Raw genomic sequence first — 16668 nt, forward strand, 5'->3', positions numbered from 1 at the left:
GTTTTCAGCTTCTGATTATGTAGTTTTCAGCTTCTGATTATGTATTTTATTCTTAGTATTGCTTCTAGCTAGTGTGCTATCAGCTTTTATTTGTTCTGTATCTATCTATGTGTGTGGTTATTTGTTCAAAGTGTTTAAATGGTGACAATGCAGGACTTGAAGAGAAGCAAAGGAAGGTGGTTCCAGTTACGCAATGCCAAACAGTTCCAGATGAGTTATCTTACTCAACTATATTCTGTTTACTTATTCATTGATATCTTTGATGGTTTGGTTGCATTAGTGAGCCTATTTGGTAACAAATCAGTTTGATTGACACTGTTATTGTTCATTGATGTCTCTTTCTCTTTCTTAGTCTTTTGGATATTTGCGTCATGAATTTGCATCATTAAATTGACAAGATCAGTTTGGTAAATGTCACACTTAAACACTCAATGCTTTGTAACTTGTCATGTTTGCTTGTATTGTCACACTTAAACACACATTGTTGGTTGTTGTCACAGTAATACACTTATTGTCTAGTGTTAGGTTATACTCAATGCTTGGTAGTTGTCATTGATTGCTTGTTATGTCACATTTAAAACCAAATACACTTACACCTCACTTCTAGTTATATATTAAGTGTTTAGCTGAACCTAAACACTTACCTTTCTTCTCTTTTACATACCTAACCAAACAATCAACCCTTCATTATTTTCGATCCTCTTTTAAACTCAACCCAGAAACTTGCCTATGGACCCATTTAGTGAAGCTTTAGGTTTTCTGGACCTGTAAAGTAGTCAACAAGAAAGCCACACCCTTGAAACCCATTCACATGCTGAGGAGGACCCTATAGGTGAACAAAAATCAAAGGAGCGTAGAAGGAAGTGGTCACACACAGAAGATGTGGCCCTCATCGGTGCTTGGCTCAACACTAGCAAGGATCCAATTATTGCTGTCAATCAAAAATTTGGTACTTTTTGGTCACGAATTGCAACTTATTATGCTGAAAATCCTAAGCTAGTTGGTGTATAAAAGAGAGAGCCTAGTCATTGTAAGCAAAGGTGGCAAAAGATCAACGAAACAGTCTGCAAGTTTGTTGGAAGCTATGAGGCTGCAACAAAGCTGAAATCAAGTGGCCAGAATGAAGATGATGTCATGAAACTGGCTTATGAAATCTACTTCAATGATTATAAGGTGAAGTTCACCCTTGAGCATGCTTGGAGGGAGCTTCGCCATGATCAAAAATGGTGTGGTTCTAATTCTGCGAAAGGTAATGGAGCATCAAAGAGAAGGAAGTGTGATGATCTTCATTCACAGTCATCAAGCTTTGTTCCAGTTACTCAAGTAGAGAAGGAAGTTCGGCCTATTGGTATTAAGGCAGCAAAGGCGAAAGGTAAAAGGCTTGTAAACAAGCCAATAAATCAGCCCGAAGGTTCTTCTCTAGTGGAGTTCCAGACCATGTGGGAGATAAGGCAAAAGGAATTTGTCTTGAAAGAGAAACAGAGTGTGATTAAAGAGAAGCAAAGCAAACATAAAATGCTTGACCGTTTACTTGCTAAAACATAAAATGCTTTGAAGAATAAGATAATTAATGACATGTTGTCAAGTTAGTTTCAGTTTGAGTTTATGATTGCTTTTGTGTTGTTTCTTTCAGTTGTTGGATGATGCTTTTGACTATGAGTTTATCGGCTATGTAATGAATTTACCTTGTTTTAATGATATGTAATGGTTTTACAATGGGATGTGTTTTACAATGAGATGTGTTGTTCATGTAGCTTGGTATTAAATGAGATATCTAGTTTAGTTTGGTTGTATGATTGATTTATGTTTCTATGTGTCTTTCTATCAGGACAAGAAGAAGATCACGGACATTGTTGCTCTTGGTCACGGACAAGAAGAAGAAGACATTGTTGCTCTTGGTCACGGACAAGAAGAAGAAGAAGACATTGTTGCTCTTGGTCACGGACAAGAAGAAGAAGAAGACATTGTTGTTGCTGGTCACAGATATGATGCTGTTGGTCACGAATATGTTGTTGTTGGTCACGGTCACGGACATGTTGTACCCACGATATCAAGCTCCATTATATAACAACATCTTTGTAAACACATAAATGAGAGCTAGAGCTTATTCCATTTCCATTTTGTATCCACAATATCAAGCGTTTACAATATATTCTTCTTTTTTTCAATTTATTTTTCTCTTTACAGTTTATTTTTCCTTTTTTACAATATATTCTTCCTTTTTACAATAATTTTTTTCCCTATAAAATGGCATCTTCTTCTAATAACATTGAAGAAATGATGGATGGGTATTTTGATCATGCAATGGACAATTATTTTGATCAAGCATTCGAGAATCATTTCGATCATGCAATGAATCAATTTGCACCCGAGAAGAAGAATTGAGTCCACATTGAAAGAAAACGTGAAGAGGGTCACCAACGCTTATGGGATGATTATTTCCGTGAAGATGCAACATATTCTCCTCAAATCTTTCGTCGCCGTTTCAGAATGAACAAACCCTTGTTCATGCGTATCGTCGAACGACTCTCAAATGAAGTTCCATACTTTGAACAAAGAAGAAATGGTCACGGAAGACTTGGTCTCTCTGCACTACAAAAGTGTACAGCAGCCATTCATATGATGGCATATGGTTCTGCAGCGGATGCCTTTGACGAATATCTTCGGCTTGCTGAAAGCATTGCGATGTTATGTTTGGAAAATTTCACTGAAGGAATCATTCATTTATTTGGAGATGAGTACCTACGGAGACCCACACCAGAATATCTTCAACGATACTCAATATTGGAGAGGACCGCGGATTTCCCGGGATGATAGGAAGCATAGATTGTATGCACTGGGAGTGGAAGAATTGCCCGACTGCATGGAAATGTCAATATACCAGTGGATCTGGAAAGCCAACAATTGTTTTAGAGGTTGTAGCTTCACAAGACCTCTGGATATGGCATGCATTTTTTGGAGCTCCAGGTATATTAAACGATATTAATATTCTCGATCGCTCACCAGTTTTTGATGACATATTACAAGGTATAGCTCCCAAAGTGAAATATATTGTCAACGGACAACAATATCATCTGGCTTACTATCTCACTGATGGTATTTATCCAAACTGGGCTACTTTTATCCAATCAATTCGAATTCCACAAGATCCGAAAGCATCCTTATTTGCTACATGCCAAGAAGTTGTGCGTAAAGATGTCGAGCGTGCTTTTAGAGTCTTACAAGCTCGATTTGCCATAGTCAAAAACCCAGCTCTCATGTTGAGTAAGGTAAAAATTGGAAACATAATGAAAGCATGTATCATATTGCACAACATGATTGTAGAAGACGAACGTGATGGGTATACTCAGTATGATATGGCCTCATTTGCACGAGACGACTCAAACAGAACTTCACAAGTTGATTCTGCGTATTCTACAGATATCCCTTCAAATCTCGGCAATATAATGGGAAATGTGATGACAATTCGAAATCAAGTTCGTGATAAAAAAAATGCATGATCGACTGAAAAGCGGATTTGGTTGAGCATATATGGGAAAAGTTTGGTACAAATCAAAATTAAAATTAATCATTTTGTAATCTATTTTTGATATGCTTTTATGTCATGTTTGTTTAAACTTTTATTGAATGCAATATTTTTAAGTTTTTAAGAGTATACAAGTCTTATAAATTTTAACAAAATATCATAATAATTTACAATTACAAAGAAAAATATTTTTAAGAACCTCAAATTTAACAACCTTCAATGGACCTACGAAATGTTAAAGTTTTTTAAAAAATTCTTAATTTCACTTTTATTCAAAATTAAGAATAAAATCTATTTTAATACTTTCATTACAACTTTTGATGGAGGTACTCTTAGTATGTTAATGAACTAAAAAGAACTACACACATACATTATGCGTAAGTTTTTTCTTACGACACCTACGCTATTAAACAACTAGACATTAAAGTTACAAATTCAGTTTTGATAGCTTTCTCTTTGGTGCTTAAGCGTTATCTTTTGATTCTAATTAAGATAACACAGTAACAATTTTTCCTTCAACATTTTCTCACCAAATTGATTCTATCAAACTTAAACCGTAGTTATATATTTTTTCTTTTCTATTTATTCTGTTTGGTTAAATGTTCTTTTCCTAAAATTACAATGTAGTAAAAAAAAATGTTTAAGAACTAATATTTAATTTAGTTTGTTTTTTATTTAGTTTTGTTATAGGAAGTTTTGTGGACATTTTTATTTATTTAATCTAAGGTATTTTATTTTTGTTCGCTTCTTATACTAATTAGTCTTTCGCACGGCTGTGGGTGTACCTCAAGACGCCCTCTATGCTCACGCGGGTAGACAATTGTACCATGATTGTTTTAGTATTGCTTAATCGAGACACGTAAGCTGGATGAAGGACAAAACAAAATATTGACGGCTCAATTTCAGCGAGAAATAGAGCTCCTAGACTCGAAGTTTCTAGGGATGCAATGTAACTGCAAGTTCGGACCTTGTCTCGAGTAAAGGAAGCTAACAATTTTGCTATGAGAAAACTTCTATTAGAAGATTTGTGGCTTAACACCACTGGAGTACCTTACCAATCAGTACCTTGACTATATTACCGTAATGTGATGTTAATGAACATATATATATATATATATATATATATAATTTTTTAATACCAAACCTAAACTACTATAATTTTTTGTAATTATTTAATGTCTGTTTCTCGGTTCAAAAAGTTAAGGTTGAAAAACGTAAGGGACAATTCCTATTATAACCGAGATAAAACGTTTAAGAACATCACATATAACTGATTAAATAAAGTAAGAAACTCTCCTTTGATCAACACATCATCATTAGAGGGCATCAATTTTTTACAAATGTTCAGATTATAAAATCATATTTTTTTTACGCATTATAAAATCATATTTATATAGGTTAAGTTGAACTAAAACAATTTAAAAATCATAAAGACATATATATCAATAAAAATTGTATGTAACTAAACTTTTAAATACATATAAGACTAAGAAGAAAACTAAAAAGGACTCTAAACCTATAATCACTTTAAACAAAATTATTTTGAGTTTACGTAACATTCTATTGTGTTAGAAAAGTAAACCGACAAAAATGAGCAAAACATATGTAAATTATAAGCAAAACATATGCAGAGTATAAGCAGAAAAGTAAGGTTTTTTCTTAAGTGTTTTTTTAGTGGCATGACATAGCTCTTCCATTTCCATGTAACCTATTTGTTAGTTTATGAATATATTAGTATTTTAGAGAAAAAAAAAATAATTGGTAAAAATTTACAATTCTGTTTTGAAAAAATTTCATTTGGGTTTTCATCTTCCCTTATGGTTTTTTTGTTAGTAAAATGCATTAGTTATTGTATGTATAGTTGTAGAAACCCAAAACTGAAATACATCTTACGAAATTATACTAGTCATGGAACAAGAAATAGTTTTTAATACTTTTATGTTCATTAGAATTTTGGAATAATCAAGTATACACATATAAAAAGTAAAGTATTATATTGATTTTACAAAACACGTTTACACTAAATTTCGAAATAATTCTCTCATATGGTGAAAATTTGATGGAATTTCTGATCGCTGAAAGTTTTGTATAGTATCTTTATTTCTCCTAAAATCCGTTTAAATGTGTGTTCATTCTCTAATGGATTGTGTTTTCTCTGATTCTTACAAGGCATCATGGATCCAGACCAATAGTATTAATTAGTCTAAACAGAAACGAGATTACGAAACTTTATGAGATATCATGACTTACTTAATAGAATGCCTGTCTAGCGGCTATTGCACCCACTAGGCATTTTGAGGCTCTTATTAGGATAAAGAGAGTTTTAGATAATGATTTAGACTTATTTGGTCTCTATTACTTATTCATATGGAAAAAGGTTAGCCGAAATGTTCCTATATAGGTCTATCAGAATGTTCATAGAAGTTCCTATTCTTCTTTATTTTTTTTCCAGATTTTGTATCAACTTCTCAGATGGCAAACATAATATTTCTTGGATCAGCCTGCTGGATCTGGCTTCTCCTACTCAAGAACTCCAATTGATAAAACTAGTGATACAAGTGAACTTAAGAGGATCCAAGAGTTTCTATTAGTTAAAATAACTTGTGTTTTCTATAATCATTTTTTCTTTGTGCTTGTAATGCTCTTGGTCTAAAGTTATTGACTAATACTATATTTCCGATACCATCCCAGCATGACGCAGTCATAACCGTATTTGTTAGCTACATTCAGTACTTCAAACGCTCCCATCTAAATTACTTTCCAAGTGATACAATCTTTATACGTACTAATTTTTTTATTCGAACCTAGCATAAATGAAACGGTTTAGGTTTTGTTGGGCCCAAATCCTGTGAGGGGGAGGAGTGTTTTAGCACATTCCTAAATCTCACACATTTGGTTATAATAAGTTGAGAATGATTTTTCTACAGAAAGAGAAATCATTTTCAAAGGGTATAGTACCACTTAAGTCAAGAAAAGAAAAAGGAGTAATTGTTGTTTCAGATGGTTGGGTGATCGTACTAGAAAACCTCTCATTAATTTCATTGGTATTTTTAGAAATGATCCTCAGTTTCTCAAGGCTATAGAATGTTTTAGCAAAAAGATTCATTTTTTATTTATAATTTGATGAAAAAATTAGGGAAATATATAAAATAGGCATTTTTTTGGAGAGAGATTCGATTTTAGCCATTACAATAGTGAAAGGCATTATAATACACGCGAACATCACTGTGACTGTGACTGACATTTTTACCCTTATGTTTTTTTTAGCGTAATTGTCATGATGTTAGAGGGGAGAAAGAGAGTTCTTTCTAAACTGAATATATCAGTCATCAACTTTGCTTTGTTTCAAAGTCTACAATGCAAAAGATTATTTTATAACAAGATTGGTTGTTTCAGGCGAAGAAGAGGTTGCTGGTGAGGGCAGTTGAGGTTTCAGGCAAAGAAGGGGTTGTTGGTATGGATGCATCTAATCTAACCGTCACGGAGAAAAACACCACCGGTGATTGAAGTTGGGTTACGGCGATAGGCTGATTGGAATCACAATATTACTTCTGGTTCATCATAAACACTACAAGTTTTAACTACTTGAGTGATAGAGAATAAGCCAAAAACACATTTTTTTCTCTCTCTGACACGGTTTCCAATGGCGAACCGCTGGTTCCCTGATGGTCGTGCTTCCGCCCTGAATCCGAGACTTGCCACCGCTGGTGGTATCCTCCCTCCTCCGCTCCTCCCTCTTGACCCCCCTGACCCTTCCTCCCCGTGCACCCTTTCTAACTTTCCTCCCATTTCCCCTGCTGTCACCAAAGCTTCGAGGAAGCCCTCATCGCAAACTGCCAAATCCAATAGGCCTGCTGTGAGTATCTCTCCCCCTGCTGTTGCTTCTTCGGCTGATCCTACTGCCTCATCCTCCGATGTGGAAATGCAACTAAATGATGACGGTGCCACTGCCCCCATTATTCCAGTCATTTCTAACCCTAGATCTGGCTGCACTGTAGCAAAACCCCTTGCTACCAAACAACAATTTACTGTTCTTGCCCCAAAAACCTCTTCTCCATTACTCACTAATAAAGCCTCTACCTCCCCTCTCCTAACCTCCCCAACTCCAACCATTACAACCTTCCCTCCCTCAATCCCAACCACTCAAACCCCCACTGACCCTTCGGACCTAACCCCTGTCTCCACTAAATCACTTACCTCTGCTGAAGTGATACCAGAACCAACTGCTTCACAAGCTTTGCCCCCACTTCCTAAGCCTAAAACTTTGGTGGATAAGCTTAGAAAATCAAGTGATAGAACTCTTCGTCGGATTGCTCCTGCCACGTACACTGGCTCGGGTAGACCCACAATTCACATTCCAGATGAAGTCTTCCACCGAGGTGCAGAGATGCACAAGGATTTCATTCTCTGTTTCTTCAATGGTAGGCCCCCTCTCTTTCACCAGATCCAAAGTGTCCTCAACCACATGTGGGGGCAAGGGACGCCGCCTGGAGATTCATGTTAACCACCATTCGAACTCAGTCCTTGTGCGTATTCCAAATGACTACATCCGGGCCAAAGTTTTGGAAAAATGTATCTGGTACATTGGGGACTCTATGTTCCATACTGCTCCTTGGGCGCCCCAGTACTCTTCAGCTACTCCTCCATTGGACTCAATCCCCATTTGGATTCACATGTTGGACATTCCTTTAGACCTGAGAACCACTGAAGGCATTAGTCTTATAGCAGGTCTAGTGGGTGAGCCTAAGGAAACAGATGACTTCACCCTTAACCTGGTAAGCTTGCGGGTTGCTCATGTTAAAGTCCTTGTTGACCTCACGAAAAAACTGCCAGATATAGTGGAGTTCACTCGAGATAATGGTCAAGTTGTAGAAGTCCCGATTGAATATCCTTGGCTCCCACCCACTTGTACCCACTGTCATGAACTGGGGCACATCGCAAAAAACTGCTTTCAGTTGCCTCCTCCTCCTCCCCCTGAGCCTACAAAGCCTCGGGCTGTGCCTAAAAAAGCAAGTAAAGACAAAGGAAAATCAGTTGCCCAGGCTATTTGGAAAGAAAAAGACTCTTCGCAGCGACAAGAGGACTCTCTACCTTCCACTTCTGATCCGCCTTCTATTGTCGTGGAAAGTTCTGTTGATATCTCTACCCCTGCTCATCCCCTACTCCTACCCCTCCTCCTCAAACTGCTATTCCCGCGATCACTAACCGGTTTGCAGTCCTTTCTCAATTAGCGGCTCCCCCTCCCCTTCCTCCTGCTCCAGCCCTATCAGACCCTCCTATACCTAGCCATTCCCTTCCTGACCCTAAACAAACTACACCTTTTGAGTCTCATACCATCTTAGCAGTCAATGTCCCAGAATCTGACCATGATCTTCCAATGGTTATTGGCCTTCCTGCAGCTTTCACTCAAGAGGGCACCCCTTACCCCTTCTCTCCCAAAAAGCTTCTTAAACGCTCTAGATCCCAGCCATCCCTTTGCAGTCCCCCTTTGCAGCCCACTTCACTGCCTTCTAGCCAATCTACTACACCAACCCCCTTTTTGGCTACTACTCAAGAGCTACTATTGGCTACCACTCCCCAGGGAGTGCCTCCAGCCCTTCCTTAATGGATACAAAACATTTTTTTTGAAATATCCGAGGCCTAAATGACCCGGATAAGCATCAGCCCTTTTGTAATTGGCTTAGGCTTCATCAGCCGCTTTTTGGAGCTCTTTTGGAAACACATATCAAAGAAACTAGTTTGAACCGAGTAATGGAAAAGGTTTGTAAAGGATGGAAGTTTACGTCGAACCACTTATCTGATGAGGATGGCCGTATTGTGATAATTTGGAAGGAACCCGTTGAAGTTTGAGTCCTGCATCAATCGCGTCAAACCGTTACCTGTGAGGTCAACATTGCAAACAAGATTCAGTTCGTATTTACAGCTGTTTACGCTTCCAACTTAAGAGAGGAAAGAACTGACCTGTGGGTGGAGCTCTTACGGTTGCAACAGATGTTCTCCCTGGATACTTGCCCGTGGTTAGTAGGTGGTGACTTTAATCAGATCATTCATCCTCAGGAGCATTCATCTTCTACTGTAAACGGCATGTCTGCATCGATGACAGAACTTAAAGACTGTTTATCACAAATGGATCTGTTTGACCTCAAGTTTCAAGGCACTCTCTATACTTGGAGTAATAACCAACCTGCGGGCCCAATAGCTAAGAAGTTGGATCGTGTACTTGTCAATGACCACTGGCTTACCATCTTCCCCGATAGTGTAGCTACCTTCCTTGCTCCCCTACCTTCTGACCATTCTCCCAGCTTAGTAGATCTTGCCTATCAGCTCCCCAAAGCTGGTACTAGACCTTTCAAGTTCTTTAACTACCTCACCAAACATCCAAATTTTCACCAGTTGGTACTTGAGTCTTGGATTCAGGCCGGAAGCTTTGCGGATAACTTAAAAGATCTCTGTTGGAAGCAAAAGATCATTAAGGGAGACCTAAAAACTATTAATAGAGAGAACTTTTCACAAATACAAGAGAGAGTGAGTGCTACTAACCGTTTGTTGCAAGATGTGCAGGTACAAGCTTTGAGTGACCCTTCCCCAATCACCTTCCAGCGTGAGCGAGACCTGCATTTACAATGGAACTTTCTCAGAGGGATTGAAGAAAGCTATTTCAGGCAGAAGTCCAGGGTAAATTGGCTAAAGGAGGGAGACCTTAATACCTCTTACTTTCAGAAAGTCTGCCAGGCGCGAGCGAGTTATAATACTATACAGTCTTTCCTTCTTGACTCTGGGGACCAAATTGAAGATCCAATAGAGATGAGTGAACTGGCCATTGCACATTTCCAATCCATCTTAGCCCCTGCGTCTTCCCCTCATACAGTCTGGTCGTCTCAGGTTTGGTTCACTACGCTTTGCCCGTTCCGCTGCTCTCAAGAACAGTCCAATGTTATGATGAGGATCCCCTCTCCTGAAGAGATTACCAAAACGTTCTTCAAGGTCAACCCAAACAAAGCGCCGGGACCTGATGGTCTGACCTCAGGCTTCTACAAGGCTGCTTGGGGTTTTATTGGTGAGGAAGTTACCACTGCTATTATAAACTTCTTCAGATCCTCCTTCCTGCCCGCCTCGACCAATGCAACGATTCTAACTTTGGTACCAAAGAGACCAGGCGCGTCAAAAATTGTGGATTACCGCCCTATCTCTTGCCTCAATACACTGTATAAGGTTATCTCCAAGCTTCTTGTCTCTAAGCTAAAGCCCCTCTTACCTACCCTCATACTACCAAACCAAACAGCCTTTGTGAAGGACAAACTATTGCTTGAAAACACTATCCTCGCTGCTGAGCTCGTGAATGGATACCACAAGGCTTCTGGACCAAAACGCATTGTTCTTAAAGTCGACATTGCTAAGGCGTTTGATACCCTCTCCTGGGATTTCCTTTTTAACTGTCTAAAAGGTCTTTCCATTCCGGACCAATACTTGAGATGGCTCAATGCTTGTGTATGTACCCCTAACTTCACTGTTGGTTACAACAGGATGGTGCATGGCTACTTCAAGGGGAAGCGGGGGCTCCGTCAAGGTGACCCTCTCTCACCGTACCTGTTTGTCATTGCAATGAACAACCTATCACTTTTGTTGAATAGAGCAGCTGAGGAGGGTAAGTTTGGATACCATCATAACTGTGCGGATGCAAAGCTAACTCACCTTTGCTTTGCTGATGACCTTCTTATCTTTATGGATGGATCCCTCTCCTCAGTTCAGAATGTACTCCAAGTGCTACAAGATTTTGAAGAGCGATCGGGTCTAGCCATAAGCCTTCAAAAGTCTTCGTTTTTCACAGGAGATCTGACAGATGAAGAAGTACAGTCAATTGCTGCTTCCACTGGTCTAACTCATGGGTGTCTTCCAGTTCGGTACCTAGGTGTCCCACTCTGCACCAAGAAACTAACCCTTCAAGACTGTGAGCCTCTACTGCAACAAGTGAAAGGAAAAATAAGCAATTGGAGTGCAAAACACTTATCTTTTGCAGGCAGGAGGCTGCTCATAAATACGGTAATTGCAGGGATCTCCAACTTCTGGTGCTCCACTTTTCTCCTCCCAAAAAAGTGCATATCTAAGATCCAATCCCTATGTAGCGCTTACCTGTGGCGAGGAAGCATTGAAGGTCGTCATACTGCTCGAGTTTCCTGGGAAACTGTTACAAAACCAAAGGAGCAGGGAGGATTGGGAATTAGAGACCTTACCATCTGGAATAAGGCGTGCATTATAAAGCTTATCTGGCTCATATTTTTCCAGTCAGGGTCTGTGTGGGTTGCCTGGTTTCGACTACGGTTCTTGAGGGGATCCCTTAGTAACTACTGGACAATGAAGAAAAGGCAAGGTTTTTCCTGGTTAGCAAATAAATTGGTGAAGATGAGGGATACGGTTTATTGCTGGATAAAGATGAAAGTTGGTAATGGTGCTACCGGCAGATTCTGGTCAGATAATTGGTCTCCGTTTGGTAACATAAAGACCTATCTTTCTGCCCCTGCTGATTCTCGACTTGGAATCCCCCCTAATACCACTCTTAACCAACTCTTCTCGCAAGGATGTTGGCTCCTCCCCCACGCTAGAACAGATAAACAGGTTTCACTTCTCACATTCATAACCACTTTGAATCTTAACTCACAGGAAGACTACTATGAATGGGAAATTGAGGGTCGTACCTACAACCGCTACTCTACCGGCCAAGTCTACAATCTTCTCTAATCTGTCCATCCTCCGGTTCCGTGGTGCAAGGTGGTTTGGAACAAAAGAGGCATACCAAAGCATAGCTTTCACTCTTGGCTGATGGTCTTGAATCGCTGTCCAACCCGAGATCGTATCCTCAGCTGGGGTCTCCAGACGAGTCCTACTTGCCTTCTCTGTAACTCTCAGCCCGAGACAGAATGTAGTACAGAAAATCTGATGCTGGAGCACAAGACAGAATGTGCAACTAAAGGCTGTTCGATTATGTCTGATGGGTGGCGTGACTCTGTTGTGCAAAAGACATTATTAACTTTTTTGTTAACTCTCCATAGGGATCCGTTTTCATCAAATCAGTTGATGTTTCAACAGATGTGAAAGATGCTAATTTGCTGTTGATAAGCTTGATCGTATGATGGAAAAATTTGGGGAATCTAATGTTGTCCAAGTGATAACGGACAATGCGTCAATCTATGTAAAAGCTGGTGAGTTTGTTACTTTATAAGATTCTGTTTTTTCTGATTGATACTAACAAGTCTTTGTGTTTTATTACTATTGTAGGCCAATTGCTAATGGTGAAAAGACCACATCTGTATTGGCTTCTTTGTGCAGCCCACTGCATATGTTGGAGGATATAGAAAAACTTCCTATGGTGAAATCTGCAACCAAGAACTGCATCTACATGTACGACAACATCTATAGTCACACTTCTCTTGTGAATATGATGAGGAAATTCACAAACCAAGAAAATATACATAGACCAACTGTTACTCGGTTTGCTACATCATTCATCACACTTGCGCAGTATCACAAGCAGAGGAAAAACTTGAGAAGTTTTGTAACTTCTGAAGAATGGACTGATTTAAAGTGGCCAAAGGATGTAGGAGCACTGAATGTGAAAAAGTTCATCATGAGCAACATATTTTGGCACAGCGTGTTGTATGCACTGAAGTTAACAAGGCCTCTAGTTAAGGTTCTTAGGTTGGTTGATGGAGAGAAAAAACCAGTTATGGGGTACATTTATGAAGCCATGGATAGGGCTAAAGAGGCCATTGCTAAGACCTTCAATGAGAAGGAAGAACAGTACAAAGATGCATTTGCAATCATTGATAAGAGATGGGATTGACAACTCCATCATCTTTTGCACGCTGCCGGCTACTTTATGAATCCAGAATTTCAGTATAATCTAGAGTCTAGGGTTAACTGTGAAGAGGTTGTGAAAGGTCTCTATAGTGTTATTGAAATGTTGGTTACTGAACTTGCAAATCAAGATAAGATAGACACAGAGTTGGCGGTGTTTAAAAATGCTGAAGGACTCTTTGCGATGCCCATGGTGAAAAGACAAAGGAAGTTAAAAGCACCAGTTGAGTGGTGGTCTTCTTATGGAGGATCTACACCAACACTTAGAGACTTTGCTATTAAGGTTCTGTTGCAACTTGGTAATACTATATTTTGCTTCTATTACACTCTGGTAATACTAGGTACAACTAGTAAAACATATACAACTGGTAAAACAAGCATAACTGGTAAAACAGGTACAACTGGTAAAACAAGTACAACTGGTAAAACTATATTGATTGAAAATACGAATTATTTTTTTAAAAAAATTGAAAAATCCCCAAAAATTCCTAAAAATGCAAAAATCCCCAAATTATATCACTCTCTCGAGATCTCCATTCTCTCTTCTAGAAATATACGAGATTATCCATCAATTCTTTCACAATCTCGGATTCAGATTCACTCATCACTTGGGTAAGATTTTTTTCTTCCAATCGCTATTTTCTTTTAATATTGTCTCAATTTTTTACGATCTCGGTATCTTATTATTCCGTTTCTTATCTGAATTTCATTAAGTTTGCTAACATGGACGAGGAGGATCCATACTACAGAGATATGAAAAGGAACAAAAAATTAATCGACGGATTATCTGCCTACGCTGATGGTGATGGTGACTACGATATTCCTACATTTTGTTCATGTGGTGCACGCATCATCGAAGAGATTTCTTCAAACGAAGGAAGGAGATACTTCAAATGCATTGTGTCTGAGGTGATTTAAGTGTACTGGCATTGATTCGTTTATTGTCGTCATAAATTCTAGTGTATTTACCAAGTTTTGTGCAAGACAATGGCTTCTATGTTCGTAAAAACGGGGATGATGCTGTGAAAGAAGAGGTGAGCAAATTAAGGATGGAGGTTAATGAGCAGTCCGTGAAGCTATGAAACCTCGGATTTCAGATGGAGCAAATGCATATGGAGATTGGAAACCTAAAAGAGTTTGTGATAAGTGTTGCAGATTCCAATGCAGAAGATATTGCAAAACTGAATGAATTTGTGTTCCATATGACTTGATTCTCATAATTTATCTTGTCTGTACAATCTTCTTTTATCTATGTGTTGTAAGACTTCCCTTAAGAATTCTCTATGTTTTATCATTTTTTATTAAGTAAAACAACATAGTTTTACCAAGTTGCTCAAAGACAAAAATAATTTAAGATATTAATACCAAGTTTTACCTAGTATTTCAACATATTATCAAGTAAAACAATATAGTTTTCCTAAGTTTTACCAAGTTTCTCAAAGACAAAAATAATTTAAGATATTAATACCAAGTTTTACCGATTATTTCAACATAAAATCAACACAACATAGTTTTTCTAAGTTTTACAAGTTGCTCAAAGACAAAAATAATTTAAGATATTAATACCAAGTTTTACCAAGTATTTCAACATAAAATCAACACAGCATAGTTTTCCAAAGTTTTACAAGTTGCTCAAAGACAAAAGTATTTTAAGATATTAATACTAACTAACTGTTATACTCTAGTTTTACCAAAAAAAACAAATCTTACCTTTGATTTCTCTTCCAATGATGCAACTCTCTCTCCCAATGTTGTGACTTTTTCTTCCCACCCATTAAGACTATCCACAATTTCTTTCATCTTATCTTTCATCTCACTTTTAAAGGTGTTTCAGAGATCCACGAAATCAGATACACTAGGGTATACCGATTCTTCAATCAAGGCTCTTTCCTTGTTCACGTTCTCATGTTCCCCTCATACTCCTCCTACACCTACTCCTCCTACTCCTCCTCCTACTGCTCGGGACTGAAAATCTTCATTGAACATGTTTTCAAACAAGACATGATATCCTCGTATATAACGTTGCATCCAAATGTTGACAACAACATCATGTGCATCATCGACGTCATCTTCTTTAGTGATTCCAGCCATAAGAGACTTCTCATTATCATTTTCAGGTATTAGGATACTATCTATGTCCTGTAAACATATAAAGATTAAAACCTATTACCCGAAACTCATTCATATGCAAAGGATAAATAGGATGATAAGAATAACTATAAAAACTAACCTTAATTGTACCAAGTTTATCATTTATTCTCTCAAGAGGAAACCCTCTCAGTTCACTTTTCTTGAACTTTATCCTACACATCCTAGGACATGTAACGTCTCCTCCTGGATTATCTTCTACGAATTGAGTCCTCAAATGTTGAATCGCCTCAAATGCTAAAAGCTAGACAACAAACATATAGTTATACTTAGCTTCAATTATAAGAACAATTAGCAACATCCAATACTAAATACATTTTACTTACCTCCAAAGGAATACATAAACATGGAACTGGCCATAATACACCGTTTGTGACGATCCCATCAAAATGATCCATCGTGTGAGCTATCGATCCAAGCATGTAATCAAAAGAATATCTCCCCCAAGGAAACATCTTACAAAAATTAAGATCATTAACCGCGTTTTGCAAAAAATCATCAATTTCTGTTGCTTGTTCTCATGTCTTTACCGGTGCTCTAACAATGCTGGATAAGAAGTATAGGACATCCATCTTCAACCTATCTCGAGACCGTTTCATAGGTACCATCTCCTTGAACTTTTCTCTCACTTCTTCACGAGTTACCTTCTTAGACGAAAAATGATTATTCACAAAGGTCTTACTTCCAGCTTTGTTATAGTTAATTGGATAGTTACGGCAATTGAATCCTGATAACAAGGCGTGTTACTTGATATCATAAGGGATGTGAACACCATTAACAACAAACCAAAATTCCCTTTTCTTTTCAATGCATGCCGTCCGGAGAAGGAGCATCCACATGCCCATAACCTTGTGATTTCCATCCCTTGGCAAGTGCCAAATGTGTTTTAACTGTGAATGGTTCTCATACCAAATCCTCTCAAACGTAGTGAGCGGATGCTTCAATTTATCAAATGTTGTCAAAACTTCCTTTATATAACACCTCGTAGATAACTTAATCATCTTGTTATACTCTGCCGCTGGGAATTACATTCTTATAGGTTGTAGTGCCATCGGTTCATCATCATCGGCATCCTGCAACAAACAGTTGTCTCAAGTATTACCAAGTTATACCAAACTAATAGTTCTACCAAGTAAAACTAG

The 16668-nt window shown here is 38.2% G+C and overlaps 4 pseudogenes; 3 read left to right on the forward strand and 1 right to left on the reverse strand.

The window, feature by feature from the left end:
• Nucleotides 1-601: 601 nt before the first annotated feature.
• On the forward strand, nucleotides 602-1734 carry LOC147937176 (glutathione S-transferase T3 pseudogene; annotated as a pseudogene).
• A 513-nt stretch (nucleotides 1735-2247) lies between these two features.
• Nucleotides 2248-3580, forward strand: LOC147937177 (uncharacterized; annotated as a pseudogene).
• An 8763-nt stretch (nucleotides 3581-12343) lies between these two features.
• On the forward strand, nucleotides 12344-14589 carry LOC147937178 (uncharacterized; annotated as a pseudogene).
• A 703-nt stretch (nucleotides 14590-15292) lies between these two features.
• Nucleotides 15293-16584, reverse strand: LOC147937179 (uncharacterized protein At3g43530-like; annotated as a pseudogene).
• Nucleotides 16585-16668: the final 84 nt, after the last annotated feature.

The sequence above is a fragment of the Camelina sativa genome, chromosome 10 (genome assembly GCF_030686135.1).
Source record: "Camelina sativa cultivar CO46 ecotype springtype chromosome 10, ASM3068613v1".
NCBI classification, from domain to species: Eukaryota; Viridiplantae; Streptophyta; class Magnoliopsida; order Brassicales; family Brassicaceae; genus Camelina; species Camelina sativa.